This window comes from Podarcis cretensis (genome assembly GCF_951804945.1).
Source record: "Podarcis cretensis genome assembly, chromosome: 4".
Classification (NCBI taxonomy): Eukaryota; Metazoa; Chordata; class Lepidosauria; order Squamata; family Lacertidae; genus Podarcis; species Podarcis cretensis.
In genome coordinates, this window is record NC_137173.1 from 100,639,846 (window position 1) to 100,658,431 (window position 18,586).

The following is an 18,586-nucleotide window of genomic DNA, read 5'->3' on the forward strand; positions in this document are numbered from 1 at the left end:
CCTCCTTAACTTAAGCTTGACCCAAAGAAGATCAAAGATTCCCTAGCAAGAGATAATTAGTAAAGATATTAATTTAACAGTCAGAGGCTAAAAGAGATTGATTTATTAATTTCTCTAAAGGGTTAGAGCTCTGTATGTTCTTTTAAAACATTTTCTATGTTCTTTTAAAACATTTTTTCTCACTTAAAGGAGATATGTTTATGTCTAAAACATTTTCCAGTAATTTTTATCATATGTGATGCTTACTCTTTTGATTAGGGGGCTCTCAAGTTTTTTCAATAGTGAGACTTTCAGGCTGTTGATTCCTGCATGGTTCAGGATAACTCAAATCTTTGTCATTTGGGGTGTCTCTCTCTCTCTCTCTCTCTGTGTGTGTGTGTGTGTGTGTGTGTGTAAGTGATGCCCGGCTTTATTTTTTGAGATTGACACCTGTTGAAGAAATGCTGCCAGAATATGAAAGGACAGCAAGCTCCTTTCCTTCCACATCTCCATAGAATAGCTTATAAGGCAGGAATGGGGGAAATTCAGATGTTGCTGGACTTTTACAGATCCATTATCTTTGACCATGCTGATAAGGGTTAGAGTCTACCAACATCTGGAGGGCCACAAGCTCCCCATCCCTGATACAAAGGATTCTGTTCCTCATTCTTCCTTATCCCCCACAGCTCTGCTCCTTGTGATGGCTCTACAAACATTTTGAGGAACATTATGAGGGAAGTGAGTATCTCTTTAATGATATGGTCACTTCCCAGCAACAAAATCCAGAAGCAGAACTCTGAAAAGTGACTCCACAAGAGGTACAGATGGCAGAGCCAGCTCCTGAGACACACAGGACACACCCTTGGGCAAATCACTTGAGAGGTGAGTACTGATATCCTGTGAAGATATGCTTTGCCAAGTACAGTTGTGCCTTAGATCCCAAACACCTTGGTACTTGGACGTTTTGGCTCCTGAACGCCACAAACCTGGAAGTGAGTGTTCCTGTTTGTTAATGTTCTTTGGAAGCTGAATGTCCGACTGGGCTTCCTTGGATTCCTATTGGCTGCAGGAGGTTCCTGCAGCCAATCAGAGGCTGTGCTTTGGTTTCCAAATGTTTTGGAAGTCGAACAGACTTCTGGAACAGATTCTGTTCGACTTCCAAGGTACGACTGTATACCTAAAGCTTGGGATATTTATGATAGTCATTGGGCTGGGGTAGTGTAGTGGACTAGTGAAGGGGAGACCTGGTTCTAATCCCTGATCCGCCATGAAGCTCATCGGGTGATTGTGAACAAACGTCAGGGCTGGAATCAGATGCAGGTCAGCACGAAGAGTCAGAGTCAGTTGTCAATGAAGTTCAACTCTTTATTCAAGGTAATGGCATACAACTCAGCAACACTTCTCAGTAGGTTTAGCCCCCATAGATCAGTTGCCAGGAAAGAAGCTCCCTGCCTTCTCCTCTTTCTAAGACTCATCCTCTCCCAGATGTTTCCCAAGCAGCCTCAAACTGCTCTGGTCTGTTTTGCTCTTCATAGTCTTGGAGACCAGGTGGGTAGGAGAGCTTGTTGCAGCTGGAGAAGAAGACTCCCAGGATGCTTCAGCAGTCTCTTGACCACCACCCCTCCTCTGCTTCAGCCTCAGAGTCTGAACTGTTCTCTGTCACAGCTTCGCCCTGCTCACGAAACCTTGTTGGCCCTTCAGCATCCAGCCCCTCCTCCTAATCTTCTTTGACCTCTCTTTGGTGTCCCACCACAAACGCTCTGGCTCTGAGCCTTCCTCCTCTGGGGTTTTCCCTGGGAGTTCCTCAGCTGGTGCCTCGCACCACTCCTCTTCATCCAGCCAGTCCCTGACAAGAAATCACTCATACTTAGCATATGTTTCTTCACAGAGGTGTCATGAGGATAAAATGGAGGGTGTGGCAGGACAGTGGGTGGGGAGCATGAGCACTGCCTTGAGCTCCTTGGAGGAACAATGGGATATATATGAGGAGGGTGTTTTAAGGAGTAAAAGAACCAACTTGAAATATGAGTCTCTATTTCAGTATAGAATGTTGCCAGCTGCCCACTGTCTTGACTGTATTAAATTTCACAAAACTGGCTTTGGGACACTCTATAACAGGCTGACATAGGGTGGATTTCTTGATACATGTTTGTGCATTTAGCAGATATAAAATGGAGTTGCAGTTCACAATGGAAAAAGTTATTTTTAATTATGCATGAGCATGAATATGTATTTAGTGAAACAGACCCTAAGGGTTTTTTGTGGGGCTTTTTTTTTTAACTCTAGTCAGTCTTGCAAAATTATTCTCATTTAGGGTACAAGTTACATTATAGCAGAAATCATGATTGAAATTCAAATCCTAATACTGTTAAAACACAATGTTAACAATGAAAATGCTTAGAGTGGCATTAAAAGTATCTAAGATAATGAGAATAAATTATGTGAATTAGAGTTAAATTAACAACAGATAATACAATTGCAGATCAAAAGCCAGATTGCTGTGCTATTAATCTTACAGTAGAAAAGCTAGGATGAGGGGCTTTATAGAAGTTCTCACTTTGGGAACATTAGCATACTCATAACAGGAACATTCTAAATATCCATTCGGTGTGTTCATTTCTAATAAATCTAACTGATAACCGGGGGGGGGGGGATGTGTAACATGTTATGTTTATTCCAGAAGTCCCTGTAATACAGCAAAGTACAATCAGGAGGAGAAATTATTGGGTCTCGTAGTTAGTAAAACATGGCATTTTATGGTTCATTCTAGAAAGATACAAATTATGAGTCCTATTACATTGTGGTTCATACAGTATAATTTCGCAAATATATATTGAGCTGTTTATTTGAAAGAAGTGGCGTTGCCTTTTCAGCAAAAGTAGCAGGTGTTTCAGTAATGATGTATTTTGGATGTTATTGGTTCTTCCTTCAGAGCCCTCTTATCATGCAGAGTAATTTGGCAAGGCTGTTCAGTCAGGTTTCATTTCAAGAAAAGCTTTAAGCATGGGTTTAGTTTGCAACCAGTTCAAGACAGTGCTTAAGCACAATTTGGATTTCATATCTTCCAACAGTTCCCAAATGGAAAAGCGGGGGGCACTCTCTTTGCATACAGTGCTGGATTTAGGGTGGTTCAGGTGGTTTTCCAGCATAGGGGGCCAAGTTGAGGGGGGCAAAATTGAAAAGAGTCATCATTGAGAAGATTCATTTGGGGACGCCAAACTTTGGCAATACTACCAAAGATTATCAAAGTCCGGTGGCACATTGGGACTTGCAGGAAGAGGAGAGGAAGGGGCATCAGCTGCTGCTGCTGAGCTCATCAGCTCTCTTGCTGGCATGGAAGTGCTGCCTTGTAAACACCCGGAGCGGGTGCTTTCTCTGACACCCAAGACAGGCTGATGGAAGACTCATGGTTAGGGCAGCTCAGCCAGCCCCGTCTTTTTTCCATATTCCATCGACAGTGCATGTATATAGGGGTGCTGGGGGGGTGCGTGTAAACTGAAGTAGAATAGAAGGTCCCTATTTTCATCTGAGGAATATTGGAGGAATATGCCACAGCTGGAACAGAAAGCAGGTGCTACATGTAGAATTCTCCATCTCTAATCCAACCTAAGCATGTCCAGCTTTTGTTAAAATGCTAAAACTTTAATAACAGCCATTGGTGTCTAAGCAGGGTGGGAGGCTAATAAGGACGGTTCCTCTTTACCTGTTGATAGATGCTGATAGGCATCTAGCTTTTACAAAAGGGCCTGCACTCATATGGACCTTCCTGGGACTGAGGATAATGCTTGCTGGCACACTGTCAAGGTCCATGAGATTGGTGGGCACTAGAGACAGGTGCTTTTCATTTATCCCTGGGATTCTCTCTCAAAGGAAGTACATACGCCCCCAGTTTTGTTAACTTTAATTGGACCTTGGAAACTTGTTTCAATCTGTATTTTACGAGGAGTGCTGTGCTAAGCTCTTAAACTGCAGCCATTTTTAGTTTTGTGATTGGATTGCTTTGTGTGCATTGTAAAAAAATGTGTCCGGAGGAGGGCAATCAGGTTCGGAAGCCACATCCTATGGGGAATGCTTGAAAGAGTCAGGTACGCTTAGCTTGGAGAAGAGAAGATTAAGCGGAGGCATGATTGCCGTCTTCAAATATGATGGCCTTTCGCATAGAAGATAAAATATGTTTCTGAATGCTAGTTGCTGGAAACAGGCCATTGGCTTGATCCAGGAGGCTCTTCTGAGTAGACATTCTCTGTTGCTCCAGCAAGCAGGAGTAGAACTAGGCGCTCAGGAAGAAGCTGCCTTATACTGAGTTGGACCCACTGGTCGCTCTAGCTCAGTATTGTCTACATGGATGGGCGGTGGCTATCCAAGCATTTCTGGCAGGGCATCTCTCCCAGCCCTACCTGGAGATGTCGTGGGTTGAACCTGGGACCTTCTACATTCAAGACAGATGCTCTACCACTAAGCTGTGGCCCTTGCCCTCTGCAACTAATGAATGGAAATTGCAGGAAGCAGATTTCATGTAACGTTCATAGAAACTTCATAACAGTAAGAGCTAGCTGACATTGGAACAGATTGTCTTGGAAGGTGATAAGATCTCTCTCACTAGAGGTCTTTAAGCAGAGGATGGACTGCCATTTGTCAGGTCTTCTCTAGCTGCACCCCACATTACAGATACTGCACTTAGCGCACTGTGTTGGACTAGAAGACCACTAGATGACTTTCCAGTTCTCAGAGTCTACATTTGTAAGCCTCCTTGGGAGACCTTTGCCTTGAATGGCAGCATAGAAATTCCTTAAATAAATACATTTTTGTGCAATGCAGTAATCAGTCTACAGGGTAGACATGACCATAGACAGCAAGGTCTGTGTTGGGGAGATATAGGTTTCTACTTGAACATGCATCCAAGACAGCTCTCACTCACTCACTCCAAGTGAGTAACAAATTATAAAAAAACTAAAAGGCAAATACAGCCTCTTAAGTTCCCTCCATCTTCTCCTTTTAACTTACTAGCATCTGTTGTTCTTGTTATTATTTTTACTATGGGGTAGGTCTTCATGTTTTACCAAGACTAAATAAAAATGAAATACAGTATCTTAACGTATTGTTGTTGTTTAGTCGTTTAGTCATGTCCGACTCTTCGTGACCCCATGGACCAGAGAACGCCAGGCACTCCTGTCCTCCAATGCCCCCCGCAGCTTGGTCAGACTCATGCTGGTAACCTTGAAAACACTGTCCAACCATCTCGCCCTCTGTCGTCCCCTTCTCCTTGTGCCCTCCATCTTTCCCAGCATCAGGGTCTTCTCCAGGGAGTCTTCCCTTCTCATGAGGTGGCCAAAGTACTGGAGCCTCAGCTTCACAATCTGTCCTTCCAGTGAGCACTCAGGGCTGATTTCCTTCAGAATGATTTCCTTCAGATTTCCTTCAGATTTCCTTAACGTATTATGCATGTCTTAATACCGCAGTATCTCCAACATGTCTCCATCAAAATTGCATGGTTGAATAATGCCTTTTAATGGTTTAGCACAAGCTAAGTTTATAAATATTCATGTGTAAGCACCCTTATTAGTATGTGTTAGATAATGAATATTAATGGCTACCTTACTCATGCAAAAGCAAGTGAACACTGTATGAGATGAGCATGGATATTTTCATTAGGACACAGCAAGGAAGATCAGCCCAGCCTCTTGCAGGTGATACTACTATTGACATTCTTCCAGTCATACTGTAAATAATATTTAATTGTTTTACTGCCAATTATCCCCCCCCCCCCCGCCCAAAGAAGAAATGTGATCTGTTCAAGATATGAACATCTTTTTGTTTTAAGACTCCCAATAGGCAGGAGTATGATTAAGCCAAATATTTGACAACAATTAAACTAAACCAATGAACATTTGCATTAATTTTATGAACACAGTTTCAGTATCACTATAATTTCATAATTTTATTAGCATGCAATGCATACCTAACTCACAGGCTTAGTATATAAGAGGAAGAAACTGATACTAACCATGTGTACTTAGAAGTAAACCCCACTAATTTAGTGAGATATGCTTCCAAGTTAGTTTACTTAGGACTGTAGCCAGAATTCCTAAAGGGACTCGAAAGTATACATCAAAATAGATCATTAAATAAGCAGTTAATAAATATATTTTTAATTGTAATTTGGTCGAATGCTAAGAAGGATGCTAGATCATAAATAATTGCCTACCATTGAATTAGATATGAATTTGACGATAAGTGAGATTGAGGAAAACATAAAATTTTTGGAGATTAGATTAAACTAATTGAATAAGATTTAAGAATATAAATAAGATGATAAATTGCTGGAAAAATTTACAATGATGTAAGTGGGAGTGGGAGACGTGAGGGAGTCCAAAGAAGTTTTGAAAAATGTGTTATGATACATGTTATATTGTTTATTATTTTTGCATTTTGTATTTTTAAAAAAATCTCAATAAATATTTATAAAAAAAATAAATAAATATATTTTTAAAATAATAATAATTTGTACACTTAGCTGTACGGCTAGTTCACACATTCTGGTTCACTTGAATGGCAGCAACATACGAACAGCAGCAGTGGTATGATAGAATCATACAGAATTGTAGACCTCAAAGGGCATGTCGTCCAATCCCCTGGAATGCAGAAATCACAACTAAAGCATCCATGACAGATGGCCATTGGGATTTGAGTGTATATTGCAGATAGGGCCTAATTTACATTCCCCAAACCAATACACAAATCAAAACATAGATAGCCTTTGAAATTCACACTTCTCTGTCCATTCCCCCACTTTAAAATGTATGAAAATATGCACAAAAATGCTTAGAATTTCCATGCAGATCTATGTCTATATCTATACACAGAGCAAACTGTTGAGGAAAAGAAGAAACAATAACAACAACAATTTATTTATACCCTGCCACTCTGGGCGGCTCCCAATAGAATGTTAGAAACATGATAAGACATCAAACATTAAAAACTTCTCGAAACCTTCAGATGTTTTCTAAAAGTCAGGTACAGTGGTACCTCGGGTTAAGAACTTAATTTGTTCTGTTTTTTTTTTTTAAAAAAAATATTTATTACTTTTAAACCTTACAAAAAAGAAGAAAAGGAAAAGAAAAAAAAGAAGAAGCAAAAGAAAGAAAAAACAATACAATACAATATATAAACAATACACAATGCAACATTAACACATTAGACTAAACAAAACAGAGCAAAAACAATTTAAAAACATACATCATACCATTTCAATGCCTTATCTTCCATTCCCTTATTTCATCGACCTCCTCTTACCTCCCTTTTTGTATTCCATTTCTATTAATTGTTTCAGCAATTCCTTTCCATCTTTCTCTATTTTCTGTCATATAATTATCTTAACTTATTTTAACCTTATTTTCCATTAATACTATAATACTTATTTATGCTTAACTCCTTATAACATTTCTACTAAAGCCATATAATTTCATTCCAACATTTTTCTGACACTCATTAATTTTACAGTATTTCTATAAATAGACTTTAAACTTTTTCCAATCTTCTTCCACCATCTCTTCTCCCTGGTCTCGGATTCTGCCAGTCATTTCCGTCAATTCCATATAGTCCATCAACCTGGTGATCTTCTGTCCGAGGCTCTTAACACTTTTCCAAGTCCCTTCTGCAGATCTTCTTCATATTTATACATGCACTTTACTTTGTCTTCTGCTGATCTTGTTCTTAATTTCCTTCCTTTGATACTGAAGAGTAGATCTCGGGGAAGCTCCGACCTAGCAATGTTTTTATTCCTTCTCGACAGGTCAGCCAAATCTCCGTAGTTAAAACTAAAATCCAAAAGATATTTCAGGACGTGTTTCAAAATCCCACCAAATCTGAAAGTCCCCACAGCTCCAATCTCCTCCTGACCCAGGTCCAGGTTCCAAAGGTCAGTAAATCCCTGCATGAGGTGATCTATCCAACTTTCCTTCTCCAGTCCAAGCAGGGCTCCAATCCTCAAAATCTGACTTTCTCTGAATTCAATCATAGAAGGCAACAACTTATAGTCATCAGATTACCTCTGTAAGGCTGGGGCTCTCTCCCTCTCCACTTGTATTACTTTAGGTTCAACAACAACAACTTTCTCCCTCGTCTTCTCCCCAGTTTGCCATGTCAAAGTAGATTCCTGTATCGATTCCTGAATAGTTTCTATATAGATGTTCACTTTTTGTCCCAAATTAGTCACTTTTTGTCCCAAGTTATCAATTTTGATATTCATCAGATCCGTCTTATTGTGGAGCTGTTCCAATGAATCACTTATCTTACATAATTCAATCACTAAGGCTTCTTCTGTCGACATTCTTAACCGATCGAAGGTCAATCCCTGGTTCTCACGGTTTTTTTATCTTGCAGCTGGAGATTCCACCAGCTCAACTCTTGTAACAGTTTCAAAGGCTCCCTCTAGAGGGAAACAATTTCTATTTGTATCAATCCTTTTAAGCACAGTTCAAACAATAAAATTAGTTTCAATTTTCAGTTACTTTTACTCCTTTTTAAACGCAGAAGGAGACAATGGAAACAATGTATTTCTCTTATTTAACTAGTTGTCAACAAATGTTTTATTCACAGTCAGTCTTACTAGCAGCCCGTTTCCAGGTTCAGAGTGGTGGTAACTTAACTTTCTTCACTCTCTCCTGCAGGCTTACGCGATCCAAAATTTCCACCCTCTTCTCCTGCTTCCAAGGGGGGTTTAATAATTTTAGCCGATGGAAGTTTAATCCTTTACAGAGGACTTTCCAAGACTTTAGCTTGCAAGCTCCTTGCTTCAATCTATTTACAAAAGAGGAAGGCGGACTTCCTGTTTGAAACCTCCCCGTTTCGGTGCCAAATTAAGACGTTTAAAAATCCAATTTTCCGTTCTACTCATGGGTAGTTGTTTAGGATCAAATTGTCCACAGGAAAAAGTCAGCGCTCTCCGGCAACAGGGGTGCAGCTTCACTCCGTGAAAGAAGCAGTCAATTCGAAGCACCGCGCCGCTCACCCCATGTGGCTCCGGATCCCCGAAACCGGGTCTCCCCGCGAGTAGGGGAGGCGCAAAAGGTGCCAGCCGAATCCCACGTTCACAGGCTTCTCCTGCTTGTGATTTTTAGTGGGTCTCCGCCTTCGCCGTGGCGGCCATACCCTGATTTCCACAGAGCAAATTCCTCCCGATCAGAGGAATTCCGCCAATGTCGGAGGCGCCAACCCGGAAGTCAGAACTTAATTCGTTCTGGAGGTCTGTTCTTTACCTGAAACTGTTCTTAACCTGAGGTACCACTTTAGCTAATGGGGCCTCCCGCTGCTGCTGCTGCTGCTGCCGCCGCACGATTTCTGTTCTCATCCTGAAGTTCTTAACCCGAGGTACTACTTCCGGGTTAGAGGAGTCTGTAACCCGAAGCGTCTGTAACCTGAGGTGTCTGTAACCCGTGGTACCACTGTAGTTGTTTATTTCCTTGACATCTGATGGGAGGGCATTCCATATGGTGGGCACCACTACCAAGAAAGCCCTCTGCCTAGACCCCTGATTCATCCATCATCACCCTGAATCTATTGTTCATTCATTTGTATCCTTTGTCCTCCTCTGAACCTCTGTGAAGACACACACTGAATCATTCCAGGTCTGCGTCCTCTTTCCCTGCCTGTGTTTCTTGGGGCACCCACCCACCTATCTTGGCTTTCCCTTCTGCCCCAAACAATGCACCCAGCCCTCATTGTGTTCCCTTTTTTCATGGAAGGTGATCAAGGGATTGTGAGGGAAAGTTAGGCCACACTGTGGCAAGAATGTGAGCATTGAGCTGGAAGAAACTGGTGTTTTGATTTTCCTAAGAGTCAAGTTTGCATATAAATACCCTTTTCAGAGATTGCTCACATCAGCAGGATTTTGCATTTATTGCAATGTATTTGTTGACTTTGTAGTGGTTCTTTTCTTTTTTAAATAAATAATATAGTACTTGTACTGTGATTTCAAGTGTCCAGAGTGGTTAACATATAGTTCTTGTTGTAATAGCTGCCTTGAGTATCCTTTGAGAAATGCATTGCAAGCAGGCCCAGCCCTATGATGAGGCAGAGTGAAGCAGCTGCCTCAGGCGGCAGAAGTTGAGGGGTGGGGAGGGGACAGAGCTGTGAGTGCCCTGTGGCCTGCCCTGTGCCACTTTGCTAGCCTGCTGCCCTCAAGGGCAGTGAAAGATATTTTCCCAGTATGGGCCCTGGAGAAGGGTGCCATATTGTCCTTCATCTTGGGCAACAAAATGTCTTGAGCCAGCCCTGACTAATTATAGCAATGTTGTGATGTAAGAGAGTGACAAATAACCGACCCAGTGCAATTCAAACTATTGGCTTTCCCCCATTCTTAAGTTTTCTTCTCACTTTTATAGCAAAAAAGAGAACAATTTTACTCTACTATTCAGCCCATTTAAAAATGGAGTCAAATCCTAAGTAACACCCCCTTTGCGTGGCGAGTTCCCTCCTCCCCCCCTCAGAAATAAAGACACGAGACACAAGAATTCGAGTTAATGGGTCAAATTAGGCCACAACTTTATTGATTACAGGAACTGAGCGGTATTGGCCTTAGGCATTGGCCCTACCAACTAACCCGCTTCAGGCTGCATGCTTGAAGGCCGGTGAGGGTTAACCAACAGTAGGGGGAGTCCTGCTGAGGCATGTCAACTAGGACCTCCCCCTCCATAGGCTTAGGACAAGGCACGCCCCCTGGAATCCTTTACCGCAGTGTTCCCCAACCTTGGGCCTCCAGCTGTTTTTGGACTACAACTCCCATCATCCCTCGCTAGCAAGACCAGTGGTCAAGGATGATGGGAATTGTAGTCCAAAAACAGCTGGAGGCCCAAGGTTGGGGAACACTGCTTTACCGGACTACCCTTTGATTCGGGGGAAGGTGATGGCGCTACCTTCCCCCCCTTCAACTGCATAACAATAAAACAGTACCCAACCAATGCCTAACCGCCAATACTGTGGAGTTGTAACGGTTTGCTACGAGGTAGGCGAAAACCAAGTGGCTGGTGCCAATCTGCCAATTGGGAAAATTCCTACCAGGCCCCTTGACGGCGACCAACCGAGGTCCATAGCAACGTCATATAGCCTACCTAACAGGTGGGAGAGGAGGGGAAACCAGGTTGCCTGCCAGCCCCTGCGGGTGTGGGGAGGGGCGTGAAGCCCGACAGCCCCCCGCCTCCTTATCTCTGAAGTGGCTTTGCGGGAACAAAAAATTGACACCAGGGCACTTAAGAGAGGCTATGTCCCAATCAAAAGGCAGTGAAGTGGGCGGAACCTATATACAGCAAATCTTAATTAGCATGGCTGTGAACCTTTGCTAAATGGGGCTCATTCATGAATAAACTTTATAGGAAGATCTTGGCCATGGCTAAGGTCATGGCTGAGTACTGTAGTTTTATATCAAGTGCTTATATTAAGGATTTCGGTGATAATTCTTCTTGCAGCAAATTGCAGGGAAAAAACAAAACTTCAGCAACACTTAAAGCGGATCAACTATAGAAACCAGAAGCTCCCCCACATCAACAGCTTTTAGAGCTGGCTGTTGTGTCCTTGGGAGTTCACTGTTGGAGTTCAGTAACAACTAAGGATTTGCATGGGTATATAACTACAAAAGAATGTTGCACTCTTTCTGTCTTTCCATCTGTGCCACTGTAGATATGTACTCAAAAGAGATTGATCCAAACTGAATTTGTGGTAGGCAAGATGCTGGCATACTTATGTTGATCTGACTAGAAACTTTCAAGGAAGTTCCCCCTGCTGCTATCCTTTCCCTTCACTCCTCATGGTGTAAACAGTACATAAAGTAGCACTGAGGGAAAACAAATATAGATTTTGTCCCCTAATCAAATATTTGAGTTTGGTAGGGAATTACAGCATCACTATTGAAGTTAGGACTCGGGTGGCACTGTGGGTTAAACCACAGAGCCTAGGGCTTGCCGATCAGAAGGTCGTGGTTCGAATCCCCGCGACGGGGTGAGGTCCTGTTGCTCAGTCCCAGCTCCTGCCAACCTAGCAGTTCGAAAGCATGTCAAAGTGCAAGTAAATAAATAGGTACTGCCCCAGCGGGAAGGTAAATGGTGTTTCCGTACGCTGCTCTGGTTTCACAAGTAGCGGCTTAGTCATGCTGGCCACATGACCCAGAAGCTGTATGCCGGCTCCCTCGGCCAGTAAAGCAAGATGAGTGCTGCAATCCCAGAGTCGTCCACAACTGGAGCTAACGGTCAGGGGTCCCTTTACCTTTTATCGAAGTCGTTCCTTAGTTTAAAGAAGCATCACCATGAAAGATATGCAAAGTGAGATGTAGACTTGGGAGTTATGTTGGGGCCCCAACTGTAAAAAATCTAAAACCCTTTCCTGAACTTTTAATTGTCATTTTAAAAGGGTTGCCATATGTCCGCTTTTTCATGGGTAGAATCATAATAGCGATCCATTATTAAAAGTAGTAGTCGGCAAAAGTGTCATTTTTGCTCTTCAAAATATTGTTCTTTATCGTTTAGTCGTTTAGCTGCGTCTGACTCTTTGTGACCCCATGGACCAGAGCATGCCAGGCACTCCTATCTTCCACTGTCTCCCGCAGTTTAGTCAAACTCATGCTGGTAGCTTCGAGAACACTGTCCAACCATCTTGTCTTCTGTTGTCCCCTTCCACTTGTGCCCTCAATCTTTCCCAACATTAGGGTCTTTTCCAGGGAGTCTTCTCTTCTTATGAGGTGGCCAAAGTATTGGAGCCTCAGCTTCAGAATCAGGGCCGTCTTTAGCAGATGCAGCGCCGGGGTGCAAATATCTGCTCAGTGCCCCCAAATTACCATGGATGGGGGGGGGGCGGAAGCTGCGCACTGCCAACCATAGGGTGTGTGTGCACAACTCTCCCCCATGCAACTGTGGGAGAGCAATCCCAACAGAGGCTTGGGAGGGAAGCTGCGCGCCCACCAGCCATATAGTTAGCGGGGCACAGCTTCCATCCTAAGCCTCTGCGGGGATCGCTCTCCTCCCATGGAGGCTTGGGAAGGAAGCTGCATGCCCGCCAGCCATATGTTTGATGGGGTGCAGTTAGCAGGTGTGCAGGGAAAGGGGAGGCCACCGGTAGAGCCGCGCAGCTCCCCCACTCGCTGGGGCGCCCCTGAGAGGCTGGCGCCCTGGCACAACGAACCACTAAGCCATATGGGAAAGACGGCTGTGTTCAGGATCTGTCCTTCCAGTGAGCACTCAGGGCTGATTTCCCTTAAGAATAGATAGGTTTGATCTTCTTGCAGTCCATGGGACTCTCAAGAGCCTCCTCCAGCACCATAATTCAAAAGCATCCATTCTTTGGTGATCAGCCTTCTTTATGGTCCAGCTCTCACTTCCATACATCACTACTGGGAAAACCATAGCTTTAACTATACGGACCTTTGTCGGCAAGGTGATGTCTCTGCTTTTTAAGATGCTGTCTAGGTTTGTCATCGCTTTTCTCCCAAGAAGCAGGTGTCTTTTAATTTTGTGACTGCTGTCACCATCTGCAGTGATCATGGAGCCCAAGAAAGTAAAATCTCTCACTGCCTCCATTTCTTCCCCTTCTATTTGCCAGGAGGTGATGGACCCAGTGGCCAGGATCTTAGCCCTAAATGAGACGCCTTTTCCCATGTGAATTTAAAGGAATTCCCAATCTGGCTCAGTTGACTCATTTTCTGTCCCTCTCCTGGCCTTACCTCAGGAACTGTGATAGACTGTTTAATTCATCCCCTGGTGAAGCTCACATGCACAGCACAACATGCTGATGTCATTTGCTGAAATGTACACCCATTTCAGGACACTCACAGAGACTACTTGTGCTCCAAAGGAGAGGACAGGCTGTGCCAATAGTTCCTAGCCTTGATAATTTCTACTGCACCCAAAATGGCAACTCACTTCTTTGGACCTATATGCAGGCCAGGAAAGTTGGGTCGCAATTTTGCTGAGTTTTACCAGGAGCAGGAGGAGTTCTCCATATTTCTGAGAACATGGCTACCACCTAGTTCCCTCAACAGGGCCTTATTCAAAGCATTATGAATAATGGAGTGCATTATGGAGCATCATGGGAGACTACTCTGCTTCTAAAAGCAGGATCACGTTGCATTTACAGAGGGGAAATGGCTCTTTTGGATTCAGATAGAAAATAAAGAATACCTTTGCTCTTTAAGAAATTAATTCATAGGATGAAGATAGAGAGAATAAAAGCAAGGCCCAAACTGTCAATTTTGGCCGGATAGCTCCCTTTGGGTAACAATACATAAGGACTCCTGACAGACAAAGTGCAGCCCTAATGTTGGCCAAAGGCTGAGTGGGCTTCCCATTAAGCAGGTGTGCTATGAGGGCTTATATACTCTTCAGTAAAGCACCTGCTGTTATTCAGGTTACACAAGCCAAATTTGGTGTTTAGGCAACACACCAGTTTCCCACCAAAGTCAAAACACCATCCGGTATTTGGGTTTCCCATCCATTTCCCACCAATGCAGTTCACTTCTGCTGTTTGGATTTTCCACCAAACAGTGAAAGGCTAGCAGAGACTTGGCAGGAAATCAACACAGATAAGCTTCTGCCAATCTCACACATTGACACTTGCAGTAGGGAGTTATCAGCTTGCCTAGGAAGCTATCTAGAAGCTTACAATTCCCACACACTTGTATCTCGGAGTAACAGGAATGCGAAACTACCAATTTATGGAATAAACAGAATTAACCATTTTAAGGGCCAGGCCCTCAGAATTTCTAGGCACTATCTGGACGTTTGAGAGGCTATTGTGGGCACAACCCTGTCTCGTCAAGATACCAATCATTGTCCACAATATGGCAATATACATGTCTGGTGTTTGCATCTGTGGCCAAGCCACATTTTTAAAGGAAGGAGAAAGAGGCAAATACCACTGTTTGTACTGATAAGACCCCATCCCCCAAATATGTAGAAATCCTTCTCCCTTGTGATAATTCCACATTTCTTTCACTTTATTTATTTATTAAAAAATTAGATATTACAGCAGTTTACAACAATATGAAAACACAGAGTCAGACAAAGTTAAAAACAAGTTAAAAGCAAAAATTAATTAAAAACAAACACCCGTAGACCATTGTGTGTGTGTGGGGGGGGTGTACTTGGCCTGATGGAATAGAAAAGTTTTCAGCAGGGGTTTAAAAGTTGGCACAGAAGGCGCCCGCTGAATCTCTATCAGCAGGGTGTTCCACACGACTGGGTGATGAGACGAAAGGCTGTTTCTGATCCCAACCACAACAATCTTCCAAGAAGGCCTTCCAAAATGGAACTCTTGCCCTAGGTCTACTGATGCAATGCAGGGAGAATTCTATTCCACCTCTCACAAAGAAGCAAAACCCTGGCCATTGTTCTGGTCATTGAGTGTGAAGCCATTGGAATGGCAGAGAAGGACCTGGCACCTCCATTTAATTTTATCAACACTTAATATAATACAGTGGTACCTCAGGTTACGTACTTAATTCGTTCCAGAGGTCTGTTCTTAACCTGAAACTGTTCTTAACCAGAGGTACCACTTTAGCTAATGGGGCCTCCCGCTGCTGCCGTGCCGCCGCTGCGCGATTTCTGTTCTCATCCTGAAGCAAAGTTCTTAATCTGAGGTACTATTTCTGGGTTAGTGGAGTCTGTAACCTGAAGCGTATGTAACCCGAGGTACCACTGTATTGCCATTGATTTGGAGTACCGGAGCCTGTTAGTTAATACTGTGCCCCGATTTTCCCAATGGAAATGCAACCCTGGATAAATGCCTGGGAGCAGGACATTCCAGGATAAAATCAGAAATTGGGATTGCTTCTCTAAATCAGGGCTGTCCCTGGAAAATAGGGACACTTGGAGGGTCTGCACTGCACTGCATATCATTTTATTTTATTGCTGTTTAACCTTTAATTTAGGGTTACCAGACATCCCCGGTTCCCGGGGACAGTCCCCAGATTTGCAAATCTGTCCCTGGGAAATGTGGCAGCGGCAGCCTCAGCATCTCAGAGCCTGCCTGGTAGTGCAGTTGGCTCTGGCCGACTTCAGGAGCTGCTCTCTGCCGTGGCACCCGCCATTTTTCCACTCCGGAAGTCCCCATATGATGTGTCTTGTGCGCATAAGATGTGTCTTGTGCAATCCCCTTCCCCCTTCCCCCTTTGTTTTGACTGATCGGGGGAGGCTTGGGAGTTGTGAGCAGGCAGCCATTGCCCAGATTTTTTTTAACTCTGCACATTTATGTTTCACAGGGTGCGAAAGTAGGGCTTTGCACCTTCATACAATATGCATGTGTGCTTGGGCCCAGGGTTTTTTGCCTCACCATCCCCACTACTGACTCCCTGTTGCTACTCAGCTTTAAAAAAAAAAAGTGTCCCCAGATACAGTGGTGCCTCGCAAGACGAAAAGAATCCGTTCCGCTCTAGAGGTTTTTTCCGTTCTAGCGGTTTTTTCGTCTTGCGAAGCAAGCCCATTGACGGCTTAGCAGATTGGCGCTATTAGCGGTTTAGCGGCTTCTAGTGGCTTAGCGGATAAGCGGATAAGCGGCTTAGAAAAAGGGGGGGAAGGGGGGAAAACCCGCAGGAACTCGCAAGACATTTTCGTCTTGCGAAGCAAGCCCATAGGAAATTCGTTTTGCGAAGCACCTCCAAAACGGAAAACTCTTTCGTCTAGCGAGTTTTCCATCTTGCAAGGCATTCGGGACACCACTGTACATTGAAAGAAATCTGGTAACCATATGTTAGTCCCTTTCCCATAGAAACCATACTCAATGTAAAAGGGCATACATTGACTTTCTTGCCTCCTCCTTAGGTCCCCTACCATAAAATTGGTGGTTGAGGTCTGATGCTAGAACTGACTCATTTAAATGGGTATGCCAGTATCTATTGCAGCCAGTACCTCTATTCTGTGTACAGTGGTACCTCGGGTTACATCCGCTTCAGGTTACAGATTCCACTAACCCAGAAATAGTACCTCGGGTTAAGAACTTTGCTTCAGGATGAGAACAGAAATTGTGTTCTGGCGGTGCGGCAGCAGCAGGAGGCCCCATTAGCTAAAGTGGTGCTTCAGGTTTAGAACAGTTTCAGGTTAAGAACGGACCTCCGGAACGAATTAAGTACTTAACCTGAGGTACCACTGTATTCTGTGGGGACGCAGGTGGCGCTGTGGGTTAAAGCCTCAGCGCCTAGGACTTGCCGATCGAAAGGTCGGCGGTTCGAATCCCTGCGGCGGGGTGCACTCCCGCTGCTCGGTCCCAGCGCCTGCCAACCTAGCAGTTCGAAAGCACCTCCGGGTGCAAGTAGATAAATAGGGACCGCTTACCAGCGGGAAGGTAAACGGCGTTTCCGTGTGCGGCTCTGGCTCGCCAGAGCAGCGATGTTACGCTGGCCACGTGACCCGGAAGTGTCTCCGGACAGCGCTGGCCCCTGGCCTCTTAAGTGAGATGGGCGCACAACCCCAGAGTCTGTCAAGACTGGCCCGTACAGGCAGGGGTACCTTTACCTTTACTTTACTTTACCACTGTATTCTGTAATGTCAGGGGAGGTTTGTGGGTTGCTTGTATTATTTTTCAAGGAATTCTCCACAGTGCAAGAAAGGGAAGATTAAGAAAGAAAGAGTAAATTAAAGACCTTTAAAGCGTGGGGGTGGGGGTGGGGAGACACACAAAGCTACAACAGTCAATATTTTCAAATTACCATCATAATGGAGCTTAAAATAGTTTCAGCAGTATAGTTTGAATGTGTCAATAAAGTATTGGATACAGAAGCACCGGCTGATTAAAATGTATTTAAAGTTTGAAAAGCCTTCGGCAAGGTCTTTTACAAGATGCTGTTCCCTAGTCAAACAAAAAACAAAACCTACATATCTAAGGGTCAGGAGGTAAAGTACTGTCAAAGATCAATAACTGGCCCCCAAACCTAGAAACAAGAGTAAAAACAAATTGTTAAATTTCAGTTTCAAGGTTGCATAACAAACACAGAGATCAGATAAATGCAGCATTTAGACTTGCTTTCTTCAGATAAACAGATTGCATAATTTTGTCCCCCAATAATAGAAGAAAGCATGGAACTCTGTGGGACGGTATAACTACAGCTCTCGATTCTTGCATGTAAATTAGAAAGGGGGTTCACTTTTTCATTCAAAGCTACCTAACACACACTTTCCGAACCAATATACAAACCAAAACCCAGCTTTCACTCAAAATTCACACTTCTCCAAATTCTGTAATGCAGTTGTCTAACCCCCCCCCCCAAAAAAAAACATACAAAAATGTGCACATCAGAATCAGAATTATAGAGTTGGAAGGGAACCAGATGATAATCTCGTACAACCCTTTGCTCTGCTGAGGGGAAAGAGTGTGGAAAATGTGCATATTAGTGGAAACAATCTACAAAAATGTAACGTATTGGGGGAATAGCTGGAAAACGTGTATATTAGGCAAAGTCAAAGGGTTTCAGTGTAGCGCAACTGGATCAGCTGCAGGGGGCACCACAAAAATGCTGTAGAATAGAGCACAAACGTGGGTGGGTATGCCAAATTTTAGTGTCACACTGGACACTTGAAATTTGAGAGCCCAAAGTCCACCACTGGCAAAATGGTGTATATTCACAGATGGTGCC

General features: G+C 43.7%; 1 long non-coding RNA gene across 1 annotated transcript in view; it reads left to right on the forward strand.

Moving 5' to 3' along the window:
• LOC307214353 overlaps positions 1 to 18,586 on the forward strand; it is a 140,434-nt gene that overhangs the window by 12,692 nt on the left and 109,156 nt on the right. Inside the window, exon 2 of the long non-coding RNA XR_013837963.1 lies at positions 666 to 861. This is a non-coding gene — a long non-coding RNA (uncharacterized lncRNA). The remainder of the gene's footprint in view (positions 1 to 665; positions 862 to 18,586) is intronic.